Below are 23,447 nucleotides of genomic sequence, written 5' to 3'. Positions count from 1 at the left end.
CTGTTTCTTTGTCGCATATGCAACTTTTGCTGTTCAATTCATCGTAAAATCACGATCAAGAAACCCCGCATCTATCTTAAGCTGCGGTTAATAATCGTTAATGTAGCATGCTTAGCGAGACAAACATGCGATTTTTCTCTCATTGCCATGTTCCATCCGTTCAGGTTATGTGGGCTACCCCATGACGAAGAAGGAGTAGGTACACCTTGACGTACATCAAACCACAGTCCAATCCCGGGACGCATAATAGGGAGACGATGACGACGATGAAGCCCGTCTCCTGCTCTAAAACAAAAAGTGAAGCGAATCTAAAAGAGAACAGATCAAGCAGCAGCAATAAGAATGGGCGCGCAATCAAAGTCTTGCGAAGGCGAGGTAAAGGAGCCAGCAGCCGCAACCGACCGTGCGAGTAATGAATCATAATATAGTTTTTTCCCCATCATGGACATCATTATTATCGACGGCGGTGGTGGCGGTAGAGTGTGCGGTTGTCCTCTTCGTTAGCCGGTCGGTGCGGTTCCAGCACCGGCTGACTGACTGACTGTCTTTCGCGGTTCTGGATTCTCTTGATAAGGGGAGATTGAGGATAAATGCTATCCTTATACTTTTACAGTTTCTGAAAGCAGCGGATCAAATAAGATTTTGAATATCTAGTTTTTCAGATTTTATTCATCAAACGATTGAATTTTCAACATATCATGTTGGAATGTTCGAATAAATCGGAACGAGCTCACCAATGAATGTCCTCCACAAGAGAACAAAATCAAGAAGCACTGAGCGACCTCTGTCACTGACTCTGTTCAAGCTAAAACAGATGAAATTCTCCAATTACAAGTCACGGTAATGACGCATCTAACATCGACTTGCCCTACCAGTACTTCCTCAGTAGATCTTAACCGAGCATCTACAATGCTGGGCAACGAATCTTAACCCTACATCATCATCGTCATCATGCGAGGCGGACGGTTCTTTCTAGTTGTTCATCGTTAGCATAATCCGCGTGATGCTCTTGTTACCTGTCAGAAGTACCTACCTACCCGTAGATGGGTTGATTTTATTCCCGGTCTATTATTCACAGTTTTGGATTGGATTCGAATCCATCGATTCGGTTTGATTCGATCCGAATCGACTCCAAACGATCAATCGCATGCGCGCGAGAGAGTGGGAGTTGATTGACAAACTCCGCGGCGATTGTTAATGGTTATGCGTCAAGATCACGCGTCGCATGTCAAATATTTTAACAATGTTCCATGCTGCTTGACTGCCGTTGCGTCGTCATCGCGGTGATTGGATTTGGACGGAATGTTTTCCGGATTTGTCTGTTTTGGACGATGAACTGGTTTATATTTTAACGGTTCCGGCTGATTTGAAATAATGTTGATACACGCGGAAAACATAGAGATAGCTGCATGCTATCACCTTATTATTTTTATTTTTGCTGGCGTAATGTACCAACTGAGACTGTGCCTATTGCTCAACTTATCAACAATCACACAACTTACATTATTACTGAAAGGTATATGTATTTGCTAATCCAGTTTCGTTTATACCCTATGCACAAAAAAGTTCATGATTCCCTATTCTTGCTCAATTTGAACGCTTACCAGCTAAATTGTATGAATCTCAATGGAATTTAGAGATAATGTGGGCTTTACAGGGAAAAGGAGGAAGGGCGTGTTAAAAGGTGCTCAAGGCGAGTTTAAGGTAAAGATATGAGAGAGACACGGAGAACTTATTTAATTGCCAAAGGGTTTCCAAGATTCCCGTGAGTAAAAGAATTGGATCTCAAAACATTTTTTTTCATCCCTCATCTGTAGAGCCTTTTAACCACTGCGTTCATTATTTGGGAATATTGTGGTATGACCCATATTTAATTTGGTGCTAGTCAAATACCCTGTCCCAATTGAGCTGTGATGAACAATAGTTGATTCAACACCTGACCCCAACAAGGCATCTCAAAACATAGCTTAATATGCCTTGAAATCTTTCCGAAACTCCCACCACGAAGAGTCACGGCAGCATAGGTTTTTGGTTTGCACCGGAGATAAAATAACGTATTTCTTACCTAATGCTAGAGGGGTCTCCAGTTAGTCCTCTGAAGCCCCCCGAAACTCCTCTGGTAACTTTTTGAAACCTCTCAAAACCCCCAAAACCTCCTTGGAACCCTCATTTTAACCCCCCCCCCCTCTTAATACTTTCATAAATTTCTCCTAAACTCTCCAGAAGTCCGCTGAAATCATCCAAAATCCCATGAGACCCCTGAAATTGCCAAGGAACCCCTCTAAAACTTCTCTTGGGCCTCGGTAATTCATATTATACCGTCTGGGGTCGTCCATAAATGATGTAGCTTTTTGGTAGGAGGGGGGTGTTTGTGATTTCGTGACGAAGTGTGACAATAGGGGGTAGGGGTTTATGATATGCTACGTAGCTTTCTACTAGGTCTATTGAAAAAAATATTTCATAATCAATAACATTTTTACTTGCATTAAGTTTTTTTATCCAGTAAATCAAAAATATATTGCCTAATTTTTTTCTATTCACATTAATTCTTCTTCTTCTTCTTGGCGTAACGTCCTCACTGGGACAAAGCCTGCTTCTCAGCTTAGTGTTCTATGAGCACTTCCACAGTTATTATCTGAGAGCTTCCTCTGCCAATGACCATTTTGCATGTGTATATCGTGTGGCAGGCACGAAGATACTCTATGCCCAAGGAAGTCAAGGAAATTTCCTTAACGAAAAGATCCTGGACCAACCGGGAATCGAACCCGTCACCCTCAGCATGGTCATGCTGAATACCCGTGCGTTTACCGCCTCGCATTAATATAAATAACAAATAATGGAAATAAATACCGGCTTCATTTCATAAGACATACAGCTATTGGACGCAACAACTGTTGAGAAAGTGGTTTAGGAATCCAGCGTAAAGAATAATGTATTATGTTTGCAGACAAAATCAATTTTGCTCAAATGCTTCTCAAGACCAATAGTTTGCTGCTTGCTATAAGACACTACACGCTGCTAAGGTTGCAAAAAAAAATTTTCTAAGTTTTTGGCATTACGGCATTATTCCAGGAGTTCCTTATATAGTTTCTACAGAACTTTCTCGAAGATTTCATCCAACAATTTCTGAAGGAGCTCCTCTAGGAGGAATTTCTCATTGTGTTCTTTATAGGTTTCCCCAACAGGAGAAGGATAATATTTCCACATGAATTCCTACTGAGAATCACAGAAAAAACTTCTGAAAACATTCCAAAAGGATATGGAGGAATCTCAGATGGAATCCCTGAAGGAACTTCCAGAAGAATTTCAAAAGGAACTCCTGGAACAATCTTGAAAGGAAAAAGAGACATTTAAAAAAAATCCGCGAGGAGTACACGGATAATTCTAGATGAAGCTTTCGGAAAAATCTTGAATAAACTTCTGGAAGAATCTCAGAAGGAGATTGTTGAAAACAGCGAACAATAGGGCACCGGTCCTTCAGCAGGGCAAATAAAACGCATCGCGGATTCATTGCCACATGCTACAAAGCTATTAATTACTTTATTAATACACACATTTTAGACACATAACATAGAACAAACTTACATTTACGGTGACTTTCCACATTAGAATTAGGTGTTCCAATTCAAATGCGCCCGTTCTGTCGCTTGTTTTCACTGATACTGTTCAAGCTTAGTGACTTCTTCTTCTTCTTCTACTTGGCGTAACGTCCTCACTGGGACAAAGCCTGCTTCTCAGCTTAGTGTTCAATGAGCACTTCCACAGTTATTAACTGAGAGCTTCCTCTGCCAATGACCATTTTGCATGTGTATATCGTGTGGCAGGCACGAAGATACTCTATGCCCAAGGAAGTCAAGGAAATTTCCTTTACGAAAAGATCCTGGACCGACCGGGAATCGAACCCGTCACCCTCAGCATGGTCATGCTGAATACCCGTGCGTTTACCGCCTCGGCTATATGGGCCCAGTGACCAGCTTAGTGACATGGTTGACAGAACGAGAAAAAGCAAATAAATTGGAACAATGCAAATTATTACGGCAACAAGCAGGGGTGCTCAAACTATATTCTTACGTAACAGAGATATTTGTAGATTGTCAGAAGGAACTCCTGGTTTAGTTTCTGAAGAAAGCACGGAAGAAATAATTGAAAGAATCCTGTAAGGAATTCCTGAAGGAATCCCGAAAATAGGTTTTGGAAAATCACGGATGATTATCTGGATATAACTCCTGGTGAAATCTAAGAAAGAAAATCCTAAAGTAATTCCAGAAGCAATTGTGGGAGGAATCCGTAAAGGGATTCCTCGCAGAATTGTAACAGATCCTGGAGGAATCCTGGGTGGAGTGAATCGAGGGATGCCGAAAAAAGTTACTGGAGGAGTCGCTACAAAAAAAACCTGGATAAATCCTAGAAGAAAGTCCTCGAGGAATCCCAGAAGAATTGTTGTGAATTAGTCTTAGCTCGAAGATCGGAGCTTGAGACACTCGGCTAGCTGTCAACATATGCTCAAAATTCGCCAGAAAACTCAAGCCACATACATGATAAAAAAACAAGCTTTATTGATGGTGTGTAGTTTCACTTTGGGCCTACAAGCTGGCCATTCTTCTTCCTCTACTTTGCTTACATGCTATGGTTAGTACTCATGCAATTTGTTCAGGGGCCCCTTGACGCCACAGTGCGGTGCGTTACGTAACGGTGCGTTCGTGGTGTGTGACCCAACGCCTGCAGTCCGCTGCCGCGATTCTTCCGATAATCGCACACTTCCGCGGGCACCAGCCTTCGGTGTGATTCCGGGACTGATCTCGAGGGCGGATAAAAGAAGGGATCCTGTTTGAAGAGGATCGAGGGTTACATTTTAACCTAACCAACTTATGCCATGGTACTTACGGTTCTGACGATCCCCTCTCTTCCCTTTGTTGGTCAATGCACTGTGCTCGGTCGAGTGGTGCCTTCTGCGCCGGATGCCTTTCCGTGATATCTGCTGGACGGAATCAAATTTCTTATTATTCACTGACTTCGTTTCTAGAACGCATCACTCACATCGACCTCGTGCGAAACCGTGCTCGTGTGTTTATGCCGACCGTCCCAGCTCGTGGCCTACTGATGGTGCTGCCACTGTCGGGTTGCCCGGTCAGCGGGTTGTTTCTGCGGCACGTATGTAGTTCTGTTGGAAAAAAGTTCATGTAGTTTTTGCTACTTGCCGCCTCCCGTCCAAACTTACGCGTGTTTCTATTCTGGCCCGCGGTCCTCAACCACAATGGCCGATTAAAGCGGCACGATGAAAGACGGGGCTTCACCGCTTTGCTGGTTCCTAAACGGTGATAGATTTTAATTGTTGGCCACTTATTCCGGTCACTTTTCTCACGACCTACCGTTCGATAAAATGTGAACAACGATGCGGCTGCGGCTTTCGCGGTGCTGCAAGTGAACGTTTTCGTCTCTGTTGTGTCGTGCAAACAGCGGAAGTTAAGATGACGTTTTGACGCAACGGTATTTCGATGTTGCCTGCCTGAAGGGGTTTGGCTGATTGTTTACTCGCCGAAAGTGGTTCGTCAACGAGGGGTGTTTCAACGGGTTGAATGGATGTGCTTCTCCCAGATGGTAAAACTTGTTTGCGTCTTTGCGTGAGTACTTTTTGGCTTAGTTTAGTTAGTTAGTTTTGATCTATTTACATAAGCGTTTTGCGACAAATAGTTCCACTATTGCTACAAATTTATCGTGGCTTTGTTATACTTATGCAGCTTTGTGGCGAAAACAAACTCTAACGTAACAGAATCCCCGAAGAATCCTGGAAGGAATTCCTGAAAGAATTCAAAAAAGAACACCTGGAGGAATCCCAGAAGCAACTCCTGGGAGTGTTTTGAAAGAATGCCTGAGGGGTTACATGCCGAGATATTGGAATGAATATCTGAGTGAATTCTTGAAGGAAACCAAGAAGGAACTCCTGGAGGGTTCCCGAAAGGGAACACAGAAAGAAGTTCTGTTGGAATCTCAAAAGAAATTTCGGTCAAAATCCCTGTATAGATGTCCAAAGAAACTGCTGGTGGGAGAGAGGAGAAGAAAACCTTGAAAGAACACCTGAAGGGGTTTCCTTGGATGAACTGTTAGAAAAACCTTAAAAAAAACTCCAGGAGAAATCTGAAGAAGGAGCTTTCGGAAGAATCTAAGAAAGAACTACATAATGAATTATTGGAGGGATCTTTGAAGTAATCCCTGAAGGAATACAATAACGAGGAATTTTTTAACGGAATCAGAAAGAAAATTCATGAAGAAATCCCAGAAGGAAGTGCTGGAGGAACTAAAATGGGAGACATTCTCAAAAATGGGAATCCCAAAAGAAACTTCTTGAGGAATTCCAAAATGAACTACTGTAAGAATTTTAGAAGAAATCCCTGCTGGGTCCTTCGAATGTCGTGGTGAATTTTATACAAATGAAACCAATTTGATATTCTTAATAGATTTATAAGTGAGCAAACTAATATCTTCGGAAGAGCTTCTAGGCTAATTTGGTATTGGGAGCATAAATTTCCTGTTCTTCGGCATGAAGCAGAACGATGGATGGTTTATTGTGTCATTGACTTTGATGATAATAATCTCCACTGGTTGCACCTATGGTCTTGATGTCGGCGATCTGAACCTGGCAGTCGGCAATGTTTTCTTGTTATTGTGTTTTTTTCATAATATTCTATTAACATTCAAGTTAAAATTGAAATCAGAGCTAAGTTCGAGTTTTTATTAAATGACAATTTTTTTTGAAGGGAGGGGGGGTGTTTATTAAGCTACGTCATTTATAGAGGGGGGTTTCTGAATTTGTGACAAAATGCTACGAGGGGGAAGGGGGTATTAAAAATCGCTTAAAAAAGCTACGTCATTTCTACGTGTTATCCGTTGTCTCGTGTAAGTAATGTTCAGTCTGTGCAGCCTCTGGCTGAAGACGGTTTAGTGTCTTTTTTTTTTTAATTCCTAAGGTGTTACAGGGGGGGCTTTGGAGGGATTCAGGTGCGTTACATGGGTCCAAGAGGGTCTCAGGGGGTTTTCCATGGAATTTACGAAGTTTCAGAGGATTTTTAGTGAGTTTTTGCAAGGTGTTGCAGGCGTTACAGTAACTAACAAATCTATTCAGTACATTTTTCTAGTAATGTTTGAAACAATTTCACTCAATCAGAGCACCTAACTAATTAGAAGGGGATCCTTGTCAATTGTATTAATATTGTCCTTCAAATGACTATCTGGGCACGAAACACGAAAACCCCTGCAAAATACCGCAAGGCTGAAATATTATTGAATGTCTGGTAAATTTTTATCGTATGCCACTGTTGGACCAACATTGGACAACTGTAGGTTCTATGTTGGGTTTGGTGGCCAAATAAAAATAGGTCAATGAAAGATTTATGTCGGGTTTGACGTCATCAATAATTTGAATCACTAGTTAAAAATTATAAAAACACTTCATCATTCACTTTTTCAAAAAGAAAAACTAATAAATTAAACTTTTGAAGAATCTTTAAAAGTTTCAATTGAAGTTTTTTTTTGTAAAAGTGAACAGTGAAGTATGTTTTTATTTTTTACTTGGTGATTCAAGTATAAATGTTCTACTAAAAGTTCCGATATTCCGATGGTAAATGGGAAAATGAGTAATTTCCTATCTTAATTTCAGCCGGAAAAGTCAGTTGATATTGATACTCACTACTTCTTTCACGTTAACGAACCTTATATCTAATCCTCGTACGTTACTTAAATGGAAGGAGCTGAATAAACTTTACCTAAATGGGCCCCATTTAAATGGAGCTTTAAGTGTACCTTGAAACAGTTTGAAATCCCTCATATTCCCCCGAGACATTCATGAGCTTCTCTAAAACCTCCAGGTGCCCTCCAGATACCCTTAGGATCTCAACTGAAATACCCTGAAACTCCCAGGAACGTCTTGAAAGCCCTTTAGAAGCCCCTGGGACTCCCAGAAGCTTATCTCTAATCCGAAGTCCCTACGTAAACCCCCGAAACATTCTGTTAACTATTGAAACACCTTGAAACCTCACTGCAACCCCCCTGAAGCCTCTTGAGAGCCCCTGAAACGCCATTAAATCTCGTTACGATCTACTGAGGATCTCAGAATTTTCTGTTGAACCCCGAGATCCACCTCAAGCTCCTTGGAACACCCTGAAATCTACTGAAATACCTTGAAACCCCTCTAAAATTACCTTGCAGCACTGTTGAAGCCCCCTGAAACCACCGAGAGTCTTCTGAAGTATCGTGAATCCGTTAAACTCCTTGAATCACATTGAGAAAATATACAAGAGCTCCCTTGAGTATAGATCATCGGATCTACAAGTGTAATCAGTCTAGATCGTCTCAAATCCCTTTTGGAATTTGTAACCGTCCCAAACGTTTATGAAATTCTTTCAAGCGTTTCAAGAGCCTCCAGAATCCCCAAATAGGCCTCTGAAACCCGCTTAAAATCCTTTGAAACTTCCTGAAATGTCACCAAAAACCCCCTGAAGAGTATCCGAGAACTCGCTGGAATTTAGGCTATCTGATCTACTACATATCGTAATCAGTGATCTATTGGAGCATTATGAATCAAAAATCATGTTCCAAGAACTTCCTTGAGTATAGGACATCAAATCTACCAGCGTAGTTGGTTGTCTTTGAAAGCTTTAATACTAAGGCTCATACTCACACAGCCTCAGCTAGATATGATCGATCAAGTGGTGAGTTCGACGATTGTTTAAGCGTCTCCCTAGAGTAAAGATTATCGAATCCACGAGAGGTGCTTGTTGTATCTATTAGGATTATAAATAAGGTTCATACTCACACATTCTCATGCATCTATGTTCTATCAAGAGTAAATTTCTTTTATTGTGCAGGAGTATCTGAGAACTTCCTGGAATTTAAGCCATCGGATCCACTTGCGTTATTAATTAATGATCTATTAGAGCATTATGAATGAACTTTAAGCTTACACAGCCTCATGCAACTATGTGTTGCCGAGTGGTGAGTTCATTGTCTGTTTGAGGAATTCCAAGAACTTGATTGAGCATAGGTCTTCGAATTTACCAACGTGGTTGGTTGTCTCTAAGAGCTCGAAGAAGAGCTTGAATAGGTGAAATTCACCTGAGAGCTTCTGAAGCCCACTAAATCCCTATGAAACCTCCTGAAACGCAATGAAACACCTTGAAATATCCGTCACGTTCACCTCAGAGCTTCTGAAGCACCCTGAAACTATCTGAAACGCCCTGAAACGCATCCAATCGATTTAAAAAGCCCCAAATCGCCCTTAAACGCGGCTGATTGTAAATAGTCTAGCTTTCACGCTGAAGGAAATAAAGTGTCATATTCCAGATTATTTTTGTCATGTCTCTTATAACGAATGAGTTCATGAGAAGTTATCAAGCCGGCTTCATCGACGGCTGATCGACAATGGGTCCGAAATTGTGTTTGTCCTATACTGCCCCCACTCGCAAAACTGTCCCATATGAATAGGAAACCCAGCAAAGATGGGACTGTTTTGCGAGTGGCGGCAGTATAGTGCTTGTTTACGATCTTATTGGCTGCGCTGGGACTTGTAGTATCTCTCCTGAAATGATAAATTATGGAATTTCCTAAAGCCTATAGAGCAGATCCATTTTGCAAGACTAAGCAAGATTGTCGCTTGGTGCGATCCTAAACCATATCATTATGGACATTCGCTTGGTATCCTTGAGAAGGGAGTATCTTCGTGTCTGCCGCAATATAAACAAACATGTTCAAGCACTCCAATTTCAAAGTTGAGATGTTAGTCGAATCATATTTGTTCCTACCTTGATTTTTTAAAGTCACACGACACCATATGTGGGTTTACTATTGCTAAAATAGAAATATATTCTAGCTTCCAACTTCCAAGATAAAGCGATCCACAAACCAAAACTTTTTAATATATGATACCACCTGTTTGACAAACAAACACCGCCGCGCATGTATTTCCAAATACGGTACCTACCATCCACATCTTCAATCCGTCTCCTAGACGAGACAGCCAACTTGCCGCAGGAAACCAGTGCAGGAAAGCTCCGTCAAGCTGAATAAAGTTTAATTCCTGCCACTAATCTTTTATTCATTGCATCGACGACGACGACGACGACACAAGGAGCAGAACAGTGGCGAAGAACAGTGGCTCCACTCCATAAACTTCATATTGCAGATCTGCTCCACTACTGCCAAGCCGCGGCAGCAGCGGTCCCTTGTCTCCGTTTGCGTTGTTGTCTCATGGCGCGAAATGAACTGAGACAGGTTCCCGCCACGCTATGCTCCCGTCGTCGTCAGAATCAAAGCGTACGTCCAGCGCTCCTCTCCAAATGATGCATACTCACATCAAATCAAAATATTAAGACAACAAACCGACGCGTCGGTTGCCACCGTACTGTGTGCTGCTGTTGCTTCTTGTGGATTACCCCTGCGCGCCTTTAGCAGGTATTTCCGTTATAAAAATATGCAATCCGCTCGTTCCGTGGAAGACCAGCGTTTTCCTACCGCATGCTTCCGCGGGTCAGACGATGACAAAGTTCTCCAGTTAAAAGTGTTTGAGCTGAATTTAGTCTGGGCATTCTTGTCCGTTTGACTTCGACTAGACTTAGGAGGTAAGTTTTCCGAAGCAGAGCTCTGCTTTTGCTCTGCTTTTGCTCTGCTTCTGCTATGCTGCTGCTCTGCTTCTGCTCTGCTTCTGCTCTGCTTCTGATCTGCTTCTGCTCTGCTTCTGCTCTGCTTCTGCTCTGCTTCTGCTCTGCTTCTGCTCTGCTTCTGCTCTGCTTCTGCTCTGCTTCTGCTCTGCTTCTGCTCTGCTTCTGCTCTGCTTCTGCTCTGCTTCTGCTCTGCTTCTGCTCTGCTTCTGCTCTGCTTTGCTCTGCTCTGCTCTGCTCTGCTCAGCTCTGATTTTACAACTGGAGCAATTGCAGACGCTCTTTGAAAATCAGACGATGTAGTAGCGGATAAAGAATCGGTCACACCAAACCGCTCTCTATTGGGAAACCCAATAGTGGCCAGAAGATTCTGCCATCCGAGCCAATCCTGCAGTGAGCAGACCTACGAAGTAGCTGGGAACTGTCCTAATCGATTTGGGACGAATTCTGACTCGTCAGATCAAATGGTGTGGAAACGCGGAAACGAGGGACCTGAAAGTTGGTGAACTGGTTCGAGTTGTTGGTTGAACGGGGCATCACCAGTGGGTTTGTAGGCGTGTAGCACTAGTACCTACAGCAACAGGAGTATTCAGAAGACCTGCGGTAAAGTCAGCTCTACTAGACATGGTGGAAAGCGGTGCACCCGAAATCAATCATGATGGTGGCTCCAGAGAGGAACCCTCGGAAGTTATATGCAAGTTCACGGGTGAGAGATGTAACGACGTGCCCCCCCCCGTTCAGATTAAATTGGTGGAACCAAAATAGGTCCTATACTGCATGGAGCGATTGAGTAAAGTTACGCTGTAGCCTTCAGGCTTCCACGGTAGGTATCACAACAGTTAAGCGCAAGCTAGGCCACCGGTATTCAGCTTGCTTACCACTTGTTTTGTAGCGTTCCGGAGCTTTCACCTTAGGTTGCCGTCCCATAGGAAGTGGTCCCAATCTCTACAGCGCCACTGACACCCAGTTGAGAAACCCTGACGCAGTCCATTGCGGCGTATACACTTTTGTGGCTTTGATGCAGCACAAAGCACGCGGCTTGCAACGCGTGCTTGCTTGCTGCTGGCTGGCATCCCGGCAGAAAAGTGACGACTTCTTTGACAGCTCTTTTCGCGCGAGCAGCAGCAGCAGCCGGTTGCTTCTCCTCGTCGTCGTTGTTATTGTTATTGTTTCTGCCGGCGGATAGTGCCGGAGCTTGACTGCATGAAAAAACAAAAGGAATTGCTTTGCATAAATTTGCCTAAGTACCAAATCGGAATCGGAGAGGCAACTGAGATGACAACAACCGTCCAACAACGGTCCCGTGTTTTCACAAGCGGAGAAAGTCAGGCATAAGCTTACTGTTCACGCGCAAAACGAGCAGCTTTTCTTTGAAGCTGGACCTGGGTGAGCCGTCAACGTCTCCTCGAAAAACAACAACAACAACAACAAATACCCCTCGTTCCGGTTGTGGACAAACGCGACGCTGTCGGTTTTCGGGGAAATGGAGGAACCATATAAACAAGAGAGGCGTTGATTTGCTGACGGCTTCCTGGATTAGACGATGGCGACGACGAATTCGGTGATTGAGCTTGAGTTGGTCGGAGGGTCCCCCGTTGCGAGCAACGAGATTGCCTTGAAGTTCAATTTTCCATTAAATGGTTTTTAATTTCCCCTGTCGAATTGGTCGAAACGCTTGCTCGTTCGGGGATCCGAATTTGTAGGGAGTGGGTGAGCTCGTTTTGTTGGGCGTTGTTATTTGATTTTTCAGGTTGACCGAGAGAATAAGGATGGCGGAACGTGGCTGACAGTTATCAGTTTTTTGTACCATCAATTGACGACTCCCCCTCGGTTTTTCGAGAACGTGCCGGTAAGTACCTACCTTTTCTCGGATCGGATCCTCTTGCGATATCGGGATCGGGAATGAAGTCATCTGCAACGGCAGTTGAAAATTGTATTTATTACATATCATTATTGTTATTACAATCGAGCGTGGCGCAGGAAGTCACGGCACAGCGGGAGATGTTTTCTGGAGATAGAGACATGGTTTGCTAATTTTTCATCTCGTCGTCGTCGTCGTCGTCGGTTCACCCCCTGCTGCGGAAGTAGGTTTTACTGGGAAGCAGCCCGACGCGGCGGTTCGAGCGTGACGGGAAACAGTACGCTTCGGTGACGGCGTTGATAGCGGTGCTTCCTTTCGGGAATCTACGGAAGATGAAAGGTGAAGATGTTACCTTCCGGAATTTAGCAGTGGCTAAGGGGTGCGGAAGCGTTTTTGTCGATTTTTCAGCAGAAGCGTGAAATGAATCTCTTGTAGATAGATCTGAGGAAAATTTGGCATCGCCTTGTTCTAGAAATGAGTCAGGAAACAATTATTATTAGCTTTTTAGAATTAGCTCGGAGAGCTTTAATAAACTTTTTTTTTTGGTAGATAGATAATTGAATGTGCAAAAGCAGAGAAAGTGAACGGTGAATAGACAAATGTTTGCTATACAGGATAAAAACTTGGTGGAATAATGAAAGATAAAATATGGAAGCAAGATGGAATCTAGAAACAAGAATTAAGTTAGAAGTAGTTAAAAGTAATGTACAAGAACGGTAAAGCAAGATAAAAAACAGTAAGGAACTAAACTACGAAATAGAAGCTAGAAGCCTTTAGCTACTAGCTTCAATCCAAGAGTCAGAGATAGCTGAATAACAATATCTTAAACTGAAGTTTGCTTAACAGTTGTTGGTTCAACTTTTATACATCTAAAATGTTTGTTGTATAGCTGCTAGTTTATGGCTACTACCCAAGCAACACTTATGTTATATAACAGTTACGGCAGCGCATGTTTTGGTTGTATAGAAGTTTAGTTTACGTAATTCTAACGCAATGTTGAAATAACGTCGAATTAACTTCTATACAACCAAAACATGCGCTGTCGTAACTCTTATATAACATGTGTGTTGCTTGGGTAGCTTCTGGCTGGTAGCCTCTGGCTACAAGTTTCTAGCTGCTGGGCTCTATCCAGGTAACAATTTGATGCTGTACATACGTTTCTCCAACTATTTTAAATCAGCATTCATTTGAACACAGTCTGAGCACAAGAGGACTGCACCTTTGTTTACCTTTTTTTAGTTTTTATTAATGTGTATTTCTTTGTTTAGCTCCTAAACTGTTCTAGTCGGAAACAATATAATGTATAATTGAACGAAATAATTCTTCGTCTCGCTCGGCGGATTCGGCAACTGCGACGGTATCGGCCTATTATAACACTTTAGCAGTTAAACAACAATCATTTCGAACATCGTGTTCGCTGGTGTTCTGGTCGGAAGAAACTCAGAGAGGATTGGCGGTGAACGTCACAACTTGAGGAATAAAACAACGGACAGCGTGTCCGCTCAGTTAAACTTGAACTTCACGAATCATGTGTCTTTAATGTTCACTATATCTTATATACTATGTTTACACATTTCTCTTAGCCTAGGTAGCTGTTTGTACAACAGTCTGGTGATGTTTTTACAGGTAAGTGATGTTTATCTAAAAGGTAAGTTTATTGTTCATTGCCTTGGCATTGCAGTGCCGTTACGTATGGGTTTTTTTGTTGACGGTTGAAAGAAAGGTTAAAAGCGATGGGTTTTTTGTTTGTTGGTAAAAAGGTTGTTTGGGTTTTTACAACTCGAAGAGGTAAGAAAGTAAGTCGGTATTTCCCGTCGTTGACCATTTGGGAAACCCTAATCAATGTAATTTTATGATTGTTAATTTGGAATAATTAGTATGCTACAAAACGTCTAATTTTGGTAATTTTATTCAACCTTATTCTGATTTGAGGTTCATTGGAAGGCTGATTTAAGGCTTAATATGCGCTCAATCAGTAATAAAATTAAATTTATTAATCGTGGAAAAAAATAAAAAAAAAACACTTTCATGTTCCTATTTTTACCATTAGCTGCGTCTATTTCCAGAAGAGATGATAAGGAATGTATAAACTAACCTGTGAGAAAACTGGGAACTGAACTCGGACCTCCTGATTTATAGTCATTCATCTTAGCTCACCACACACAATTGTATACATATTCTCGAAAACAAGAGAATTACTTGTTGTGTCTGAATAGTCTAGAACATAAGTTGAACTATGTCTGTATTGAGGCTGAAGAAGCGATGGGGACTTCACGAAAACTACCTTGAGTCAGCTGTCGAAAATTATTTGATTAAAGGTTGAACCGCTGCTGATTAATTTCGTATGATGGTGTTTAAAGCTGGTTACCCAGATAAATAATATTCAATTGAACTTGATATTCAACCATCTATGTATTGCGGATTAAAGAGGTTGAACAAGCCATACTTCAGACCAATATTCAGCTGTCATTGTGTTCAGCCATTTACACCATTAACCAGCTATTGTTTAGCTTATACTAACTTTTCGCCTGCTAGCCTCTATCAGAGTATTCAGCTCGTTTTACGCCGCTCTCTCACACACGTTTTTGAGAAAATCCTCATCTCTTTCCGGCTAGCGTGCAAAATAAATGCATGATTTAACCCATATTTGTGTAAAAACTTCCATAGTATCGACAATTTGACATAGGGTTGGATCCACTCCGGGCGGAGATGCATGTGAATTTCGGGATTATTTGAAGATATTTCAATTTTTAAGGCCATGTGATGAGCCAATCCAGCTCCATTTGATACCATGAGCCTAAAAAGTCGAAAACTCCTGGTGGAATTTCTATATGAAGGTATAGAATTTCCAAGTCGAGTCCCAAAGGATACCCGAAGGAACTTCTGGAAGAGTTCTACCAATATATAGTAGAGAAAACATAGATCCACGAAGATGAATCCGTTGTATCCAAACGAACTGTCAAAACCTGTATCCAAACGAGCATGAAACATGATTCCTACAACAACAATGGAACGTATGACGTCATATTCAACAGTCGCACTCTTGAAAAATACTATTCACACGCTTGATGTCCGATGTACTCTACTATTTACAGTTCTACTGTATATGGCACTGCAAGCCGCTGTTGCTATGGAATTTCAAGTCTTTGAGAGTACTCAGAAACCCCTACTTTTCATGTGACGGTGGCAGCCCTCCAGGAGGTCCTTCTTGGCTTCACAAGAATTTCAAGAAGAATTCCGGAATGTCTTCAAGAAATCCATCGCGGTTTGTCTTCAAATTTGTTCCAGGACTATTCCCTATGAGTTCTTTCTGCGATTCCCAGGAAGTTCTTGATGAGATTCTTCCGGCGATTCATTTAGGATTCCTTCGGAAGTTCCCTCTGGGGGTTTCCAGGAGTTACTTCTGAGATTCCTTCTTTAGCTTTTACCGGGATTTCTCTAGGAAATGCTCCCAGGTTTCTTTCTGGAATTTCTTTAGGAATAACTTCTAAGGTTATTTCAGGAGTTCTTGGATTTCTTCAAAATGCCTTCCGAAATTTATCTAGAAATTATTCCTCCTCCGAAATTCCTGTTGGGATTACCCTAGCAATTTTTCCTGTGATTTTTCCAGGATTTATTTTCGTCGATTCCCCACTAATTTGTCATAGAATCACTCTATAATTCCCTTCTACGATTTCTCAAGGTGCTTAATCTGAGATTCTTTTTGAGTTTCTTTCAGAAGTCCCAGAAGAAGAATCCCTTCTGAGATTCCTGAAAGGTTCAATCTGAGATTCCTCCTGCAACTCCTTCCAGGATTTTTTTCAGAGATTCTTTCTCTGACTTGCCGGAGCTCCTTCTGGGATTTCTCCAGGAATTCTTTCTGAGAGCCTTCCAGGAATCCTACATTTTGCCTAACAAGAAATTCTTTCATTATTCCTGCAAAAACTTCTCCGGGATTCCTCGAGGAACTTCTTTCGAGATTCTTTCGGAAGCTGCTCCTGGGATTGCTTCAAGAATTCCTTCCGGGACTCCTACGGTAAATCCACCAAGTACTTCTTCCGGGATTTTTACAGGAACTGCCTTGAAGGTTCTTTGAAAACTTCTTCAGGGCCTTTGTCAGGAATTGCTTCCGGATTTTTTCAGGAACTTCTTCCAGGAATTCATTTTGATACTGCTTCCGGGATTGCTTCAATAACTCTCCAGAATGCATCTAGGGACTCTCTTCTGGTTTCCACCAGGAGTTCCATCTGAATTGCTGCAAACCCTTCTGGAATTTCTCAGGGAGTTCCTTGAATTATTTCAGATGTTTCTAATGGAAATCCTTCTGGAGTTTATTGAGGATTTTTTGGAGGATTTAAAGAAATTCTCCAGCAGTTTTTGTTTATGGAATTCCTCATGAAGTTCTTGAAGAGTTTCCTTGGGGAACACTTACATGTTTCCTCCAACAGTTCCTTCCAGAATTACATTTTTCCAGGAATGCCTTCTGGAAGTCGAAAACAGTTTTTAAGGCATTTCAAAAGATGCCATTAAAAGAATCCCAGATGAACTTCTTGTCGGATTCCCGGAACTCCTTGAAAAATACCGGAAGGAATCTCTTGAACTTCCCGAAGGAATCTCAGGAGGAGTTCCTGAAGGAATCGCAGAAAATTTTTTTGAAAGGATCCCAGAGAGACCTTCTGAAGCAATCCCGAAAAGAATCTTAGATATCGCTCCCTAGAAAATCACAGAAGGATATCCTAGAGAAAATCTAGAATAAGTTTGTGAAGAAATCACGGAAGGAATTCCAGGGGAATCTCAGGAAAAATCCTAGAACCTCCACTGGGGATCCTTCAGGTATTCCTCCCGGGATTACCGTAGGAATTCTTTAGGAAATACATTCTGGGATTCCCCAATGCATTCTGCCTGAATTTTTTTCCTCAATTTCTCCTGCAATTTTTTCCAGGATTAGTCAGCTCTTTGTATGAGATTTTTAAGAGGATTCCTTAAAAAGTTCATTCTGGAATTCCTCCAAGAGGTTCTCCTGAGATTCCTCAAGAGGATTCGTATGAGGTTCCCTCGGGAGTTATTTGCAAGATTCTTGAACAATATATTCATGGATTCCTTTCGTAGTTCCTTCTGCTATTCCTTCAGGATTTTCTCCTAAGATTACCTCAGATTTATTCCGGGATTATACTTCACAAGTAATTCCTTGAGAAATCCCTGGTGTAATCCCTGGATGAATTCCTGAAGATATCCGTTAAGGAATTACAGTTTGAAAACCTGAAGGGAAAACAGAAGGAATCCGTAGAGAAATCCATGAAATAATTCCTGGAGGAATTCCTGGATAAATTGCTGGAGTATTGCCTCGAAGGATTTTTAGAATAGCTGGAAGAATTACTCGAGGAATTCATTGACGAATCCTTGCAGGAATTCCATGATAAAACTCAGGAGTTATTCCTGGAGGAATCTATGCAGGACTCCCTAAGTCCCTAGCGGAATCCCTGGGAGAATTTCAGGAGGAAACTCTGAACGAATTTCTTGAGGAATCTGTGGAGGCTTTCCTGAAGGAATCCTTAGAAGCACCCGTGCAAGAATTCCTGGAGAAATTTCTGATCCCTGGAGACATACTTGAAAGAATCATTGGTAGAACTTCTGGAGGACCTCGTGAAGAAATTCCTGGAAGAATTTATGGAGATATTCCGGGACGAATTTCTGGAGAAGTTTCTGGAGGACTTCTTGGAGGAATTTCTGGAACAACCCGTGGAAGCATTCTAGAAGGAATTCCAGGAGGATTTTTAGGAGGAATACTTGGAGGCATCCTTGGAAGCATTCCTAAGGGAAGACTTGAAAATCCTGGAGGAAGCATTGGAAAATTCCTGGAGAAATCCCGGCTGTAATCCTAAGAGAAATTCCTGAAGGAATCCATGAAAGAATTCCTGGATAAATCCCTGGAACTTTCAGGAGAAATCGCTGGAAAATTCCTAGAAAATTTTTTGGAAGAATCCCTGGAGGAAAGCTCTCCTTATCGACTCATCGTTTTACAGCCCAGAATTAATACCTGGAAGAATCTCTGAAGGATACTCAGGAAAAGTCCATGGAGGAGTTCCTGGAGGAATTTCAGGAGTAATCCCTCTTGAATTTCCTAGAGGCTTTTCATTAGAAATTCTTGATAAAAAGCAGAAATACCTGTATAAAATTCTGGAGGAATTCTTTGAGAAATTTCTGGACACATATTTGCAGCTTCCTGGAGGTATGATTGAAAAAACTCTGGAAGAATCCCTGAATGAATTTCTGGAAGGATTTTTGAGGAATATCTGAAGAAAATTATTGATGAATCCCTGGAGGAATTTCTGAAGAAATTCCTGGAGAAATTCCTGGTGAAATCCATGAAGGAATCCCTCGAGAAATTTTTCGAGAAATTCCTAGAGGAATTCCTGGAAAAGTTCCGGAAGATTTTTTTCTGGAGATATTCGTGGAGGAATTCTTGGAGGAATACCTAGAAGAATTTCATGAGGAATCTCTGGAGAAATTCTGAGATGACTTTCTGGAGGAATACCTAGAGGAATTTCTGGAGTTATCGCTTGGAGAAAGTCTGGAGAAATCCCTCAAGACGTTCCGGAAAAAACCTGAAAAAATCCTATAAAAATCCAGAAGGGATTTCTCGAGGAATTCCACGAGTAATTCCTGGAAGAGTTCCGGGAGAAATTTCTCTAGGGTTTTCTGGAAAAATCCAAGGAGGAAATCCTAGCGGGATCCCTGCAAAAATTCCTGGAGGTATTTCGGAAGGAATTTCTGAAAGAGTTTGTGGAGGATTTAATTAAGGATTTCCTGGATGAATTCCTCGCGGAATTCTTAGACGAATTCCTGGAGGAATTCCAGGACGAGTCCCGGGAGAAATTCCTTTAGGATTTTCTGAAGGAATCCGTGGAGGAATTCCTGGAAGAAATCCCTTGAGGCACCCTGATGAAATTCTTGGAGGAATACCTTGAAGAGTTCCGGCAGACATTCCTTTAGGGTTCTTCTTCTTCTTCTTCTTTATGGCTCGACCTTCACATTGGAACTTGGCCTGCCTCTCTTCAACTTAGTGTTCTTTGAGCACTTCCACAGTTATTAATTGAAGGGCTATCTTTGCCTGCCATTGCATGAATTTGTATATTGTGAGGCAAGTACAATGATACACTATGCCCAGGGAGCGGAGAAAATTTTCCCGACTGGAACGGGAATCGAACCCGCCGTCTCCGGATTGGCGATCCATAGCCTTAATCACTAGGCTAACTGGAGACCCCTTTAGGATTCTCTGGAGGAATTCTGGCAGAAATTTCTAGTGGATTTTCTGCAGGATTAGCTGGAGGAAATTTCTGGAGGAATTCCTGTAGAAATTTGTGGAGTTCTTTTTTTTCATCTGTATTAACGAGATTTTTAGCCCTAGGCTAGTTCATCTCGGGACCCACGCTTTACTTCCCTCCCGAAGGAAGAACTCACATTTTGCGAGTTTGTCGGGAGTGGGATTCGATATATTGGAAGGAAGTATTCTGACAGACATAGAGGATTTTTCCAAGAAGAAATTTCAGGAGGAATCTCTGTAGGAATTACTGGAGGAATATGAGGTTTCCTGGAAAAAAAACTGGAGGAATGTCTGAAGGAACTCTTCGAGGAATTTCTGAAGGTATGTATTGTATGTATCCTGGACGAACTTTTGGAGGGTTTTTTTTTTGAGGAATTTCTGAAGAAATTCAATAAGGAATCCCTGGAGGAATTCCTCAAGAAACTCCTAGAAAATGTCATGTTGAAAGTCCTGGAGGAATCCGTTGAGGAAGGAACTGCTCGAGAAATTCCTCGACGAATTCCTGGAGGAATGTGGGAGTTCCGGAGAAATACATTTAGGATTTTTTTTGCAGGAATCCGTGGAGGAATTCCTGAAAAAAAATACCCTGGGGGCATTTTAAGGAATTTCAGGAGGAATTCCTGGTAGAATTTTTGGGATAATTCCTGGAGAAATTCATGCACGAATCATTGGAGGAATCTATGTAGATTGCAACAAGGATTCCGATCGAAATTTTCTATCTAGGAATTTTAGGATTCCCTGGACAAATTTCTCGCAGAATTCCTTGGAAAATTCTCCAATTCCATCATCACTAATTGTTCAAGATTGAAATTCTTTCTCAACTACATTATTTTTTTATAATTGATAATTTTCTTGATTATTTCCATTGTATTTTATACGCTTATAAGAGTCGAAATAATGACTTCAAATTAAAGTTTCGTATTGCTTTGAAATCATCAGCATCCGAAGCCTTCTCCAGAATCCCAATATGGAGTACTTGGCGATGTTAGCACCACAGCATGTTGAAACCCCTTCTTGTCAATTTATATTCTGCGTGTACCACCGTGTGACGGTGGTGGCCAACCACGCGAGCTATGGAAGGCTAAATAGTTAAAACAACCTAAAATTTTCAAAATAAAATTGACGTTCCCCGGTGAAAGTTGCTAGGAATCAGGATGCCTAACATTTATATTTGCTTTATTTTTTCTTTAGGGGGGTCCACTACTAGAACACAACCCCTATATTATTTTCGAAAAGGATATGCAAATCTCCATCCACCAGTTCAACGAACCCTCCCTATTGTGAAACTATTTACACTAAATAAACATTCTTGCATGCTCTTTGTGGCTACAGAAGTTTGAAACCATAGATTCATCGTTTCTTTGCAGGCAGAAGTTTATTTGGATGAAGCCACCCTTCAAGAAACTGATCAACACTGGATACTTACCGATGCTCTACCCTTCATTAACGGTGGAGCCTGGGTAACAACATTCACCAAACGGTGCACATTTCCCAAATAGTTTCGTTACTTTTTGGGTTGGTTGGAGTTTTTGGGAATTGGAAGGCATTAAAGAAAAGTTAAAATCTATATTTATTTTGTTAACTTTTTCTTTCATTGTACGTTCATCGTTCAGCTCGAAATTGAAGCACACACGATGGGGTAGAAATATTGAACATCCCCACCAAATGAGAGCAATTCCATCTCAAAAATAACGATACATTGTGTTTGTGCTGGGCGGACTGGCGAGACTGACTTGGAATTGTTTACGATAATAACACTTTAGTTCATTTTACGAGTTTCCAGCAGCACCGTTAGCACGGGGAACATCAACGAGTGCGAGTATCTCCCGCTTGGTATACAGTGAAGAGTCCTTGAAGGTGATCCCGAGTTAAAAAGCAAGTTTATTTATGTTATAATCTCTGTAATACTGTAATCTCTCTGAATCATAGTAAATTACATGACATACATTTTATTTATTCAAAATTACATTACACCAAAACCTTCATTTAGGTAACAAGTCGGGACTGACTAAATAGAATTTTACCTAAATGGTTTTGAAGATTGCAAAGAAGTGTAAGAAGGGCGAGTGATCTGGAGATTTTAAGAAGGCCAAGCGGGGTTTCGGAGAGACTTCATGGGAATTTCAGGAGGGAGGAGGGGGGTGTCAGAGGCGTTGCACCGGAGGGGGACTTCAGGGATAATTTCGGGGAGTTTGGAAAATTCTCAGTTGCGTAACATGGGTCCGAGGGGGTTTTAGGGGGATTTCGAAGGCATTTCAGACAGCTTCAGATGATTTTTGGCGAGTTTCAGAGGCGTTACTCAGGCGATACATAGTCGATTTCGGTGGTTTCTGAGGGTCGCTGGTGCGTTACATGGGATCCAATGGGGTTTAAAGGGGATTTCGAGGGCTTTTTAGGAAGCTTACACGATTTTTGACGGGCTTTAGAGGCGTTTTAGGGGGTTTCGGAGGGTATCAGGAGTGTTACAGGGAATTTAGAGGAGAGTTAAAGGGGTCTACAGATTCTGAAAATACATTTTGGATCACAGTTCTTAAGTAAGCTTCAGAGAGATTTCAGCGGCGCTTCAAAGCGTTTCTTAAACGATTCAGGTTGCTCAATAAAGTACTTAGGAAACCTTAAACAGTCCCAAACCAACCACATCCCCCCTCATTGCTCTCCCTGAGCATGCCCTGAACTCCCCTTAACTCCACTTGCAACTAAATTCCCTTAAAACAACCTTATCCCTAATCTGAAACACTCCAATTGCTATGAACACAATCAGATTCCATTTAGGTAACGGTACTTAAATGGAGGGACCTAAATAGATTTTATCTATACGGATTCAACCTAAATGTAGGTTTGAGTGTACTTATAATGCAAATTCTTCGGTTATCCCACGATCGAAAATGTACATCGTTTGTCACAGAAATTCTCACGTTTTTTATCTGTGTGCCTAAACATGTAGCGACATCAGAAAGAAACGTGTAAATTTCTAAGGCGCAGAATTTTACAGTAACTAACACAATAGATAGGTGTATTACGAAAACTGTACAGTTTGCATTGCTAATTTCCATTGTCTGTGATATGAAATCACATGCAGCATTATGTAAAATCGCATGTTCCACTTATTTGCAAGATATGTTCCAGAAATTTTCCAGTTTCACTGGAATTGTAATGCATTTTTTTTCGGGTCGTCAAGCACCGGAGCAGAATCGATGCGATTATTAGTTTTTGTTTTCGGTACGAGCCTGACTTGCGATCGAACGACCAATTGAGCGTTTCTCCCTCTCATGGCTGGCTGGCTGGCTGGCTGACTAGCAGCAGCTGCAACAGCATCAGGACAACGGACGGAGATACAATAATATCACAACAGGAGATATTCAACTGAGTGTGAAGAGTACGAGGGGGCAAGGTACGGAGGGTGTTTGCTTTATCAATATCAATATTTATTCTTTGCCCTTGTTTACGGGCTCAAAAGGGGGTAGTATAATATGGATCATTTTATTGGGCATCTGATTTTATGACAGGAGCAGTAAAGAAAGTTGGCCTTGTGTTCAGGGTGGTGCCATGTGTTTGTAGGTTCATTGCCATTGAAGCTTCTTGGGTAGATCCTTTTTTGGGAATATTCTGGGCTTTGTTATATCTTTGATTTCTC

The 23,447-nt window shown here is 41.7% G+C and overlaps 1 long non-coding RNA gene across 1 annotated transcript; it reads right to left on the bottom strand.

Moving 5' to 3' along the window:
• Positions 1-4,571: 4,571 nt before the first annotated feature.
• Positions 4,572-5,764, bottom strand: LOC115257097 (uncharacterized). Its single transcript, XR_009996324.1, has 3 exons — positions 5,219-5,764; positions 4,885-5,161; positions 4,572-4,824 (listed from the first exon to the last, which is right to left on the bottom strand). It is a non-coding gene; the product is annotated as an uncharacterized LOC115257097 (long non-coding RNA).
• Positions 5,765-23,447: the final 17,683 nt, after the last annotated feature.

The sequence above is a fragment of the Aedes albopictus genome, chromosome 1, assembly GCF_035046485.1.
Source record: "Aedes albopictus strain Foshan chromosome 1, AalbF5, whole genome shotgun sequence".
Classification (NCBI taxonomy): Eukaryota; Metazoa; Arthropoda; class Insecta; order Diptera; family Culicidae; genus Aedes; species Aedes albopictus.
The sequence above is the reverse complement of the archived record's forward strand: the minus strand, read 5'-3'. Positions and strand labels throughout refer to the sequence as shown.